The 13,838-nt window shown below is 36.8% G+C and overlaps 1 long non-coding RNA gene across 1 annotated transcript; it reads right to left on the reverse strand.

Moving 5' to 3' along the window:
- Positions 1 to 2,162: 2,162 nt before the first annotated feature.
- Positions 2,163 to 4,088, reverse strand: LOC121063594. The gene is made up of 3 exons (XR_005816079.1): positions 4,012 to 4,088; positions 2,339 to 2,468; positions 2,163 to 2,249 (listed from the first exon to the last, which is right to left on the reverse strand). It is a non-coding gene; the product is annotated as an uncharacterized LOC121063594 (long non-coding RNA).
- Positions 4,089 to 13,838: the final 9,750 nt, after the last annotated feature.

Genomic DNA, 13,838 nt, shown 5'->3' on the forward strand with positions numbered 1-13,838 from the left:
TGGGAGTCAATCCTACAGGCATCCTCAAGGTTTTGTCTAACACATAGTAGTATCACTGAATTTATTCAAAAACATGTACAGAGAAAACAATAGTACTGCTTATGTTAGCCTAATGGTCAAATAATTCAGCCCAGAAATATAGGGTTTAAAATATCTTTTGCCTCCAAGGGTTTGAACCACTTCTCACCAAGTTCACTAAGCTGTAGGCTTTCCCTTTTGAAAACAGGACACTGTTCTGGCAGGAATGCAAGTCATGAGGCCAGAGAAAAAGCAGGCGAAAAGCAGCACTGTTCTGCTGCTCAGAGGTGAACACATTCACCTGGAATGAGATAGAATAGAACTGCATGTGCTTTCCTGCTCTTTTTGCTATGTTCATTTAAAAATGAATACAAATTAGTTTTCAATATACAATGTGAGACATTCAGGCCAGAACATATAAGGAGTGATATGGATAAAGTCATACACAACATTTGCTAATCCAACTGGACATAGGACCTCAGGTCAAACCTCCTTTGCAGACACGCCCTTTGACAGCTTGGACTGCTATCCTGGCAATCCAGTGACTGTTCCTAGGCATCACTGTGCCAGGATGCATGACAAAACATATAGTTCTGGATACTGCATATTTCTGAAGAACTGTGTTTACTTACTCCCCATTTGTAAAATGTTCTTTCCCCCACCCCCCACTATGCCTATGCTGTCTATTTAGATTAATACTCAACTACATAACTCATATATACCTCCTAGCAACAGTGGCCTGAGGAGGTGGTAGGGTTTGATTCTTCTGTCATGCAAATAAGCAAAGACCTTTTATTTCCCTTTTTCTCTATATGCATATAATTTATACATAGGTTTTCTTCTTTTCCAAAAGTCACATTTTTTTTCCATGTGAAGGGAGAATAACAAGCTGTGGGAAGTCCTGGAGAAAGCAAAGATATCTGTGAATGCATCTGAGCATCCTTTAAATTAGGTGAGGTAACATCCAAGAAACAAACTGTTTTCTCCTGAAACACCTGATCAGTAAATAAACATATGTGAGCTGTTGTTGTTGTTTTAATGTAGTTGCACAGTATATGTTTGCAAATGCAGGTCTAAACCATATGTCAACATTTGCCTTAATGTACTCCTGGAGGCTACCTACGCAGGAATAAGTCAAATAACTTCAAAACATCTATAAATACATGCACGTCCCATTACATTACACAGTTATATGCACAGTGGTTGCCTGTTGCACCGGGCTTAATTTACATATCTTGCCTTTTGTAAGCTAAACATAATTTGGTACACTGTTTAAAGTTTATTATTCCAGTATTTTTTGATGTCCTAAATTACTTTGTGTACCACCATTTAATTTAATATTAATATTTTAAAGAGTTGAGTAAGGATCATGGTAGCTTTGTTTCTGAAAGACTTCTGTAACGAACTTCAATGATAGCTCAGTTTAACAGGAAGTTGGAGTTGCAGTTCATTACGGAAGAGTGATCTGCAGCTATATTGAATTACTGCCAGGAAATATTTACAGGCTACAGTCATAGACTTTACCCTTCAATCAATGGTAGTCTAAGGGAACACTTCCTGAAGTTTGTTAATGCGTTCTGCCAGCCTGACAAGTGGGTGTAAGATAATTCTGCCAACTTCAGTATCTTCCTGAGTGCTGCTTTGAGGCCAACAAAACATCGAAGTATTTTTTGTGAATAAACAACTCATCAAAACATATGAGAACAGAAGGTTTCAAACATATTAAAGCAACTGGCATAGTAATGTTAGAGTTAATAAGAAGCACAATGATACTTTATTCAAACCTCGTAGACCAAGGGTCATCTGCATAATAATATAACATCTCTTACAGCCTCCTTATAACTCTACAGAAATATGTATTAATAACTCTCCTTTTCCTGTATCTTGAAACAAAATGGGAATATTTCAATAAATGTGAATAAAATGGAGGGGAAAAAAGGTGGTTAATAGAATATGCTTTTACATTCTGTTCTATCTGTCGCTGCTGCCCTCCACATTTTTTTTGTCCTAACCTCTTTTTATCATTTCGCATGTCACCATTATTGACTCTGCTGAAGAATCCTACTTACAAAATAGGGGACCAGAGTTCTAGTGAAGTAGTACTGTTGTAAAAAAAGAACAAAAGTGCATACTTGTCTATTTCTTATTTTATTTACACATCATGGCTTTTTCTTAGGCGTAAAGTGTCTTGGACTTCAGTGATTAAGTGTTTCCTGTATTATTCTCAGTATCTTGCAAATAAAAAAGAAAAATAAAATTATTTATTTAATTAATTAAACAAACGAACAAACAAACTTTATGTGCCCGTTTGTTTCTTTACCTGTGCTGGCTAGTGGGTGGAGCTCCAACAGTACAGAGTGGCAGAGGTGGATGTGCAAGTGGTCAAAAGCTGCTGCTCACATCTGCCAGTAGTAAATTACTATTCCCCCAATCTCCAGTCACTACACTGACTGGACAAAAGAAAAACAATGAGCCACAGTTCTTTCCTGGAGATGTCCATGGAGTTATAGATGCTATGCAAGCTTCTTTATGGGTTGTCTGTATGAGACAAACTCCAGCTCATATTGCCACAGGAAGTTTTAGGCAAAGGCAGGTTATGGTGAAGGTACAATGTGCACCATAACACAGAATCCATTGGTTCTATGCATCATTACAGACACCTGAGAGTAAGATGGCTGGGAAAGTTGGGTAAAATTTAGTATAAATGTTGCAGCAACACTTGCTCAGAGCCTCACAGAATATGTCACTATTCTTACTCTTACTGCAGCAAACAATTTGTTAAGTGGGAAATGTAGCAATGTACACTTGGGAAGTTTCTTACTATCCAGAGTAAGGCACCCTGATATTATAAGGTAAACCCTTGGATTACTTAATCAATAATAAATCATATAGAAGATTTTTGCCTTTTAAAAATGGCACATTAAATCCTGCTAGATAACTAAAATACATATCACAGATGGTTAAGTATAGAAAAAAAATATGGGCATATTTCAGCTAGGATTTATTTAAACAGAGTAATTTAGAGATCCTTGGCAATGAAGAAAAAAAAAAAAGAAAAAAAAAAAAACAGTTTTAATAGCAAAGGCCTAAGACTAAGATGTTAGGAGAAATCATACTAGTTTAGGCAGAAAAAAAAATCACAAATTACTTTTAATATTTGCATACAGAATTCATTTTGAAAAATTTATCATTTCTTCTTCTTAATCCAATATATTAAAAAGCATTTCTTTAGTGTAAAGAATAAAGTCTTTATTGTTTCCTTCTATTTGGCATAACAATTTTTCTACCACAAGCATTAAATGAGACAAGCAATTGGACTGTTTCAAGTACACGTAGCATCACTGATCAACATATTGCCCCAAGCCAATACCCTGGGGTTTGAGCTAGCTTGTGCTTTCTGCTCTGAAAGCCCTGCCATCATGTCTGTTGTTACCTAGGCAAGTAAAACTACAGTTTAAGAACATAGTGGGTTTTTTTGTTTGTTTGTTTGTTAATACAGTTACTTTTGAAGACCAGGCGGAAGACTGCTCCAATGCATTTCAATGTCAAATAGTGTCATTGGCACAATATTGACAACTCCTGGTCCTGGGAAAGCAGGCTCTTCATAAAATGGCAATCTAGATTTTGAGTAAAGAGAGTGGAGAATTGTAATTGCTCCTAAGGATCTGAAAAAGGGAAATTCTCTTTACATATATTACATATTCACCTCTCCCCTGAAAACACAGGGAACTGGTAGGATGTATTCAGTACTAGTACATTTCTGACTCTCACCATCTAGTCCTTTACATTTACCATAATAGTTCAATGATAATGAAAGATGCACAGCAAAAAAGACTTAACTGGTTTGAGTCTGTTTCTAGGGAACATTTTACATTTTCTCTAAAATAAAATAAATGAATGTTCCAGGGGCAAGATCCTGACTCCTAATTTTCCCTGTGGCTTCCCTGCCATACTAGTTACCACATCAGTAGGCAAGAAACAGGCACTACCTACCTGTCAGATACATCATTGGATCTGAAAAGATTTGTAGTTCTAATCAAATTAAACTTCTCTAGATTCTGTGGTGGGCTTGGGTTGAATTTAAGTGATTCTCCACCTAAATCTAGTTTAAGTGATTCTCCACCTAATTTGGATGTTAATGAGCTGTAGATGGAAGTGGGTGACTCTCAGTTTGTACTGACTGCTACAGCTGAGCACAAAAGGAGATGCAGGCTATATAGGGAGTTGTATCATGATAGAAATCTGTAGTGATGTGCAAGGTTACAAGGAGGCAAATGTGCTCATTCTCTTCATGACCTATAAGGATTTGTAAACCAAGTCTTTTTTATTATTATTTTGTTTGTTTGTTTGGGGCCCATGCTTGGGGGATGGTGGGGGGGTTATTAAGCCATTTCTCACCCTACTTTATTGAATTTGTAAATTCATTTCATATGTTAACAACACAGTGGCAAAACACTAAGAAATGTCTCTGAGAAAACTGTCTTTGTTAGAAATGTTGAAACAAAATATTTTCTCTGTTAGACAAGTTTTCCTTTATACTGTACTTCATGGAAGGAAATTCTCAGTTTATGTAATCATGAATCAGAACTGGTTGGGAAAAGGAACAAAATTATTTCATCTACTCATGTAGTCCCTGGAGACTATAAAAATAAGATCATACATACATAGTCAAATGACAGCATAGTCTTTCTTTTTTTTGGACTCTTGTAGACTCTGAGGACAGTAATTCCTAGTTGCTTTGCTGTGACAGTGGTGAATAGGCAGTGGGTGGAGTTCCTACTCCTTCCCAGGGTCCTCTGGGTACTAGAGGGTTTGGACTTCATGAAATCAATCCTCAGTTATTTCACAGCAGTAAGTAAACACATTTTTCTCTTTTCTCTTTTAAGTATTTTATGGTGTTAATTCCTCAGTACCTAACACTAATAACACTGAGCAGTTTCTCAGCACCACTGAGGATTTCTTATTGTATGTGGCTCTCAGGAAAAAAAAAAAAAAAAAAAAAGGAAGGGGAGAAAGAGAAGAGGGAAGTGAAGGGGAGGAGAAGAGGGAAGGGAAGAGGAAGGGAGGGGAGATCAAAGGAAAAAAAAAAGTGTTTATTGGAAGTGTTGGTGGTATTTTCATATTTCTTGTATTTAGCCAGGATTAAAACCAAACACAATTTTAATTTTTGTCTTACATACTTACCACAGTGCGTATGTCTTGTTTCATTACCATTCTATTGTAAACCACATACCTGCATATTTTATTTGTTCATTTCCATGGAATGAAGGAAGAAAATGTCACAGAAGAGTATGAAATAACAAATTCGTTCCCATGTTCAAGCATTTCCTAAAGTACCTAGTTGTCTAGGTCATGGGTAATTCAGGGTTCAAATTCTCCTGCCCTTTACTGTGGTTCTAAGGACTTCTAAGTACAAAAGGGTCAGATTTATAAAGGTAATTAAGGACTTTAAATTTTGTGTAGATGCTTGGTAGGATTTTCTGAAAGTGACTTGCTAGCCTACTCTCATTGAAATTAATGTCATCAAAACCAATAAAAGTTAAGTGCAGTGACATTTCTGAGAAGAAAAAGAAAAGATACCCAGATACCTGCATATTTAAGCACTGAAATACTTCACCTTTCTTAGACACATCTGAAAATCTTACAAAGAAGCCAGGTCGTCTACATATTTTTGAAAATGTTAATACAGGTCAGCCTACCAGTGAGCAAATGGTGATTTGAGTGTATAGTGGCCTTACTGGTACCATTTTCACGATCTCAGAGAACATTACCAAAAGCGTTATTTATTGTTTTAATAATTCTGAAAGTTAATCATAAGAGATTACAGAATATTTGGTAAATTGGGGGTCTCCCATGGCAGGTGTTAATATCACTTATTCCTCAGAGAAAGAGCACTTTTTGAAAACTTCAGAGGCTTAAATTTAAATCACTGTACATATCTACCCTTCCAGTCTTCTCCTTGCCCAGTATTATCTACTTTCTATGCACTGCTGTTCTCTCAATACCGTTTTGTACTTGCACGTTCCAATAACACCAATAAAATATTGTCATTGTTTTTCAGTCCAGGTGTCTTATGCAAACATTGAAGCCATGGAAGTAAGGCTGCACCACGCAACGTACAGAATCTTTGGACTATCAGGGACTATCATACATTTCTTAATGTATGATGCAATAGAATGGTAATGTTACTGCACTGTGAAAGCATAGCTAAAATCTTGTGAAAAATTAGTCCCAGAGGAACCTGTAAAGGCCTTCAGAATCTTAACTTTCCCTCAGAACTGTTCATCTGTTCATCAAACCTTGTCTATAACAATGGATATTCACCCACTGGTATACAGATGAGCAGAAGAAACTGGAATTGCTGGCCACCTCTCAGTACCAAACTCTTTCATCACCAACAGAGCTTTCCATTCACCATTTTCTGTTAGTCAGCAGTCTTGTTTTTGTTCCCAAGAATACAGTGTGCAGTTAGAAAATCATATGATAGAATCATAAACCTCCAGGATGAAAAGGCAGTTCATCTTGTGCGATGAAGGATTGTTCTCTCTCCACACAAGGGAACAATCCCTCATTTCACAAGTGTGCAGGAGAGTTCTATGTAATCTTGTCTGAAGCGATTCAAACATACTTCTTTCTGTTTAGAGCTTGAATTGAAAGAAGATGGGGAGAAGTATTTAGTATTTTTATTTTGTTCTTTGTGCTTAATTGGAGACAATTTGATATAATAGGAGAGAGTTTCATATACACAGTTAAAAAATAAGAATCTCTAATCCCACCACTACCACCCTGCTGACACCTATTTATTTATCTGTTTTTATTTGTTTCTCTCTTTCCTTTTTTTAAGATTTTGGGACTTATTTTGGTTACTCCAATGCACAGCAAATACATGATTCTAATGCTAACAGAATCAAATTTGTTTACATTATATTTTTTCTTGTGTATACTGGTAAAATCTATTGAGATCTTTGGTCATCAGAGAAAAAATCACAATTGTTGCCAGTTGTCTCTGACAACTGTATTATACATCACCAAAGTCATCTTGCTCCATCTGTTCTACCTTTTCTTGCATTCTTTTGGCAATTTCCTACACTCATTTTGTCCTTTGGTGTCAGTGTATCTGACTCAGAACGGAGCTGCAGAAGCTACACGGGACTCACTTTAATTATTTGTACCCTGAGTTTAGTTTGACTTTCTATGCAAAATATAGGCCTTGATGATCCTCTTTTCTTTACAAAAGTTATGGAGAGAGAAAGTTTGGAAATATTTTTTCCCCATTGCTTTCATCTCTGAGTAATGTCGGGGATGTATCATACTGATTTATGCATCAATATGCTGTGTCATATTTATGTCTTTGGGTAGCTGCATCAACAATGGACATGAACAGTCAAACAGGAGGAACTAAGTGACAAAGCTAGCAAAATTTACAGTCTGATAGCAGTGATTGTATAGGAGCTGGTGGTACCTTTCATTCCAGCAGCATATCATTTCTGGAATTCACATGTACAGTACAATTAACCAACAACATCAAAAATTAGGAAGTTGTTAAAGAGAAACACTCTGCAAGGCAACAGGCCTTAGAGTGAATAAAATTGTTAGCATAGGAAACAAAATCTTTACCAGATAAAACAAATACAAAATTCTGAACAGGAAAATATCTTTTTTATTATTGTAAACTTAGAGATGATCTATACATCATCTCTAGTCTTTTGAATATGGCAATTAGAGCTTTGACCCCAAATTATCAACCCACTTGCTTCAAAGTATGACTATTTTTTTTTTTACTTTTGTTGGCTGACTCCCTAATGTACACCAGAGTAACTAAAGTGAAAATCTCCAAACAGCATTCCAGTGTTCCTTCCCCATTATGCTAATATAGCTTTATTGCTGAATCTGCTAGTTGTTTGCTGTTATTTTTACTGTGGTTGTATGTCCTGTTTACTGCTCATGAAACCAAATGGCTCTGTCACTTCTGACTAAACAGGAATATCACCTACAATCATTTCTTCATGCTGAACTGCTTAGGAAGACATCATTTTAAAATGGCAGAGTCATGCAGGTGTTTATTTATTTTTTTCTGGTATATTTCCCTGCTCAGTCAGATTTTTCTATCCTGTTTTTACCTTCAAAAATAAATGGTCTTTTACAAAATTAGAGAAACATTTGCCCTTCCACAAGTCTATTTCTATTAATTGCTATTCTTTCCTGACCAGGTGGAGAAAAGTTCAGTAGTCAGAATTTGAGCTCTTTTGTATATCATCATTATTCATTTGTGGGAATATATCATCATGCTTAAAGTATACAGTGTGTGGGGCTTAATTTTCTGAGAATAATTGGATAGAGTAGAACCAAACACTTCTTCATTAACATTCACTGCCAGAGCTCTGGGAAGATACACAGCAAAGAAAACAAAAACGTGAGAGTGATAGACAAAGACAGAGTTGTGAAGGGAGGAAAGATTGTTTATTTTCTTTGGTTATCATATATCAGATGTTTTTTTTCAGTGCAGCCTAATTAAAGCAAGTGGTCTTACTTTATACCTGAAAAGACTGTCACATAACCATCTATATTTATATTTGAAAAGGTTTTGTCATTTTTCAGCATATGACAATAATGACCTTTCACATATGTGTATATATATGTTTTGAGGACTGGCATGAGAAAATAAAATTTCTAAAGACAAACCAGTCTCAGCAACTAAGACTAGCTCCTCAGCTCATTTATGATAGCAGAACTCCATTGTCTTCTGTCCCGTATGCATTGAGAAGGGGAATTGTAAATATGAATGAGGGATTAGCTGTAGTGCCAAGATAGCTTGAAAGATAAGATAAAAAGGAAAAACAAAATCAGAAAAGGGAGATTCATTTGTGAAAAAGGACAGAAATCTAGGGTAAGAGAGACTCATGTTTTTTCCTCATTTTTAATAGCTTTTTCTGCAGCAGGGAATAATATGGCCAACACATAGCCATGTTAGAGAATAATAAAGAAATATAACATGAAAATATCTGGAACTTTATGTATATAAATAAGAACGCACATCCTACAGTGAAGTATCCAACTTGATATGACATATGAAAGCTACCCATTAAATATTTAAATCATAGTAATATGTCCTGTACAGAGCTGTCACACTGGCTGTCAAGAACTGAACCCTTAACTTGGTCCAGTGAAGTTGGAGGCTCCCATGGACCTTTGCAGTAAGGCTGAATGGAAAGTTCTTGTATGGAATGTTTTGCCTTCAGAATCAGAACGTTTTGCCTTCTCTCTCTAATCAACTTCAGTCTGCAGCTTTCAGGGCGCACTGAGGGCCAGTTGCTCCTCCAGGAAAGTGAAATGAGAACAGTGGAGATAAGAAGGCAGGCAGAAACAGTGACCTGACCATAAGGAGCCAAGATGTCAAGTGGCAAGTCACAGAATCACAGAGTGGTTGAGGTTAAAAGGGACCTCTAGAGGTCATCTGGTCCAACTCCCCTGCTCAGGCAGAACCACCTAGAGCAGGTTGCCTAGGTCCATTTCCAGACAGCTTTTGAACATCTCCAAGGATGGAGACTCCACAAACTCCATGGGCAAACTGGGACAGTGCTTTTAAGGTAAGACTTGCTCCAGTCAAGGCAAGGATCAGGGCCAGAAACAGTGGTCAGTGTGATCACACAGCATGGCCACCACAACACAGTAATTCTGAGCTCGCCACAGAAAGCCATGCTGGTGGGTCTATCTCTGGGTCTGGATCAAGGAGTTACAAGCCTGAGTGCAGACCTAGATGCAACTCAGCTGCAGGGTAGCACAGGTGGGATGCTGGTGTTATGGCCAGAGCTTAAAAGCAGCTCCATGGGACAGGGGATGCAAGACCTTATTTTTAGCTTTTTTTTTTGTGACAGCTCTTATCAGCATCAAAGCTCACATTGGACTCAGCCGACTAAACTCTTTGACTCGGTCAACTAATCTGATAAAAGGTGGATGCAGTCCAGGCCCTGACAATACCCATAAAGCACTGCTCATTACCACCCGCTACTAATCTGTGTAGTCTGTGGAGAAATTTATTAATCTTCTCATGGAGTTTGTGAATCACAGCTGTGGGTGCCGTGGGTTTTGTGTATCCTGCCCTGACCACACATGTCCACAACCCAACTTGGAAGAAAGACCAAGAACAACTATCAACAAAGCTTATTTTACAATGAAGCAATTGGCTACTGCGTGGCCACACGACATGGCAGCACCACGATAAACTGCTCTAAATAGGTTATTTGCAAGTGGAAATCAGCAGTTCTAGATGTTAAATTTTACAGCTGTAGAGGAGAGATCCATCACACATGGTCACAAAACTGGTGTGTTATCACCACTGTTTTCATCAAGAAACCAAAAGACAGCATTGTGTGAGTCTCCATGAAGAAAATTAGCTCTATCCTAGCCAAAAATGTGACAGTCATGCAGTCTGCCTGCACAATTCAGCAAAATGTCAATGCTGTATCATTTTATGACCTGGACATGCACCAGCTTCCTTGCAGTGCTTTTTTTTTTTTTTTTTTCTCACTAAACATGAACACTCCCACATGAGCATGTTACAACATATCCTAGTACTTAAACCTGCATACATGCTTAGGAATCCAGCTTTCCATATGGAGCTAAGACACACAAATCATCTGAAAGTTGTATCCTGACTCTGGAAGAAATTACTCCCATCCTCAGCTTCAGTCACTGGTTGTCCTACAGAGCTCAGCTCTGCCACATTTCACTTAAAATATTTATATTATAATTAATAAAAAAAAATTATTATCTTTGCATAGCTTGTGATGAACTAGAAACTAGAGGTTTTCTTTGGCTTCACAAGAGTTACTCTTGCTCATAGCCACTGCTGGCACAAGGGACCACAGTTCCTTCAACTTGAATCGACTTGCCTGCTGCAAGTGTATCTCTGGAGTGTTTATCAACTTACAGGACCTATGTTACTGTGTTATATGAAGAATAAAACCCTTTACTCCCAATACACAGAAATAAACTACTACCTGATATCTGTATAGTTTTTCATGGTGGTTGGCAGATGGTAAAAGCTCATATACTTCAAAATCTTTCCATACCAGTAAATTCTTTGTGTTGTCAAATACTGACAATTAAAAACAAACAAAAAAGAAAGGCTTTGAAAAAGAAAAGAAAATAGTACTATTATTTTTGTAGATGTTTTCATCTTGGAATGACTGAAAAACAAAAGACACCTGAAAAATCAGGTAACAAAGTTTCTATTGCACATGAGAGAAGAAGTGTTGATAACAAGGCTCAGAGGCTTGGTCATTTGGTCAAATGTCCAGGAGAAAAGTGAAAGGGCAGAACACTGCCAAGATAAAAGACTATACCTGAGGTCAGAAAATGCTGTGTGTTTGGGTTGGCTTTTTTTTCTTTTTCTCTTTCTCTTTTTGAGCTACATTTCAAAAACATGCAATGTTCCAGAGAGTGTATGAGTGGGTTGAGGTCTCCATTCGTTTTGTTCATTTATTTGTTTCTTGCCTCCAAGCAGGGACTTGCTGTGACTCCTGAGATGTGCGTGTGCATTTTGAACCAGCACATACCTGTAAAATATACATTCAACAAGGTGAAACCTTGCTGAATAAGACAAGGATACTGAATGAGACAATTTTACACTCTGAGGTGATTTGCTCATTATGACATATCCCAAGATCATTTCAACATTTTTTTCTTGCTTGCATCAAAACTCTGTATTCAAACACTTTGAACTTCTGACTCAGAATGATGAACAGAAACTCTTACATGTAGTCCTCATTGACTTAGGGTCAAGAGAAAGAGCAGAAGAAAAGTTACACTAATTTGAATTAGATTGCGAAAAGTAAAACGGAACCAGTTTTCAAAGCTTTTCTGAGATTAAAAAAAAATAAAAAAATAAAATAAAAGTACACAATAATGAAAGCTGAGAAAGAGGAAAAAACTACCCAGCTAAAATTCCTTTTGCATAGTATTTGAGGCTTTTGTCTTCTTTCCTAAAGAAGCAAGATTTATTTTCTGTTATTTTTATGTGGAGAATCATATCTTTCTCTCCATTTTCTAACTTACTAGCTAATATCCAGCCAAATTCAACGTGGGGTTTTAAGTCTCAAGGGTGATCTTTAGTTTTCTACAGTTTATATGAAAATAGGCAGTTGGAAAGAGGAATAAAGTCCTCTCATTGAGGCACAGGTTGTTAGACAAGCACAGTACTAATCAGATGTGAATGGCTTCGAATAGATGAAAGACAGCGAGAGGGCCCCAGATATTGGTAAAGCTTCAGGTGGAGACCTGAAGGTAGGTGCCTTCAAAACAAGGAGAAACAAAGAAACTGATCCCTAACTTGTGTGTTGGGACCTGGTCATTGTGCCAACCTCCTGCTTCCATTCCGTCTCTGGGCACTCAACAAATTCCAACACTAACAAAGTCATAAATCAAGAAATAGAAACCTTTGGCAGCATTAAGAATTTCAAATTCAGTTAGATTAGAAAGCTGTGCAATATTTTCCACTGTTGTCAATCTCTGCTGTAGAGGAAGACTCACTTTGTTATACCTGGACATCTCAGCTAAGAACCTAACAATAAGGGGTAAAAACCTCTTTAGGACAGTTCATGACACTCTTGCTTTTAATAAAATCTTTATTTTGAAGGATAATATTTACATGGGCATTAGCAGTTTTGTTTTGTTTTGTTTTGTTTTTGTCTGGATTTTTATAATTGAATTACTGCCACATTGTCAGCTTTTCCAATTTTAATACAGCTCTCATAATTTTTGTTGCAACAGCTATTAAACACAAGCAATTGCACAACAAAATTAACTCAGTTGTAATTTAAAATAATAAAGTAAGTGCTTAACTCTTGCAGCTTGGATAAAAGCTTGAAAATGGTACTTGAGATAAAAAAAAATAAAATTAAAAAGTATATGTGGATACACAGACAGAAACAAGAATAATTAAAATTGCATTAAATTGCTCTATAGGTACACAGTTATACCAATTAAAATACACAGATGTCATTTAAAATCACATTATATGAACACAGTATCGTTATATTCTGGGGGCTGCCTGATGATTTAGTATTGACAATATTTTTTATCAATACAAACAGCATTTCCTTTGCTAAAATGCTCGTCCAAAACTGCAGCTAGTTTTGATTGACCTCCTTTTATTGATTTACATCTAACAAGGATCCAGCCCCATATTTTAAAATGTTTGCTTCTAACTTAAGGCACTCACAGTAATATAAATTGATTACTCATAACTATACAACCAATTGACTCATTCGGTAGATTATATTAATCCACTATTTGTAGCCTGCCAATGAAGTTCTTAAAGATCCTTCTCATAGTCCATTAATATTGACTCTCAGATTTAATGAGTTCATTACAATAACCATTACTGTATTATTAAAGTGCAGAAGAAAATGTGAGCCTGTTTCATGCAAATAAAGAATGGTATAATTAATCAAATGATACTTTTATTATTAGCATTATCATCATCATCCAGTATTTAATAGTCCTAGTTCATGCTTCAGGATAGCTTTTTGCTAGGCACAGCACAAAGCCAAGGAGTATATAAGCAAGATCAAATGAGACAGAAGAGTTTAAGAATACCCTGAGAACTTATAAGTTAGTGAGGTAGGCATTTGGTTCAGCCCATCACAACATAACTAATCACAGAATCACAGAATGGTTTGGGTTGGAAGAGAACTTAAAGATCACATAGCTCCAACCCCCTCCCAGCCACGGGCAGGGACACTTTCCACTATACCAGGTTGCTCAAAGCCCCGTCCAACCTGGCCTTGAACACTACCAGAGATGGGGCATTCACAATT

Source organism: Cygnus olor, chromosome 1, assembly GCF_009769625.2.
Source record: "Cygnus olor isolate bCygOlo1 chromosome 1, bCygOlo1.pri.v2, whole genome shotgun sequence".
NCBI lineage: Eukaryota > Metazoa > Chordata > Aves > Anseriformes > Anatidae > Cygnus > Cygnus olor.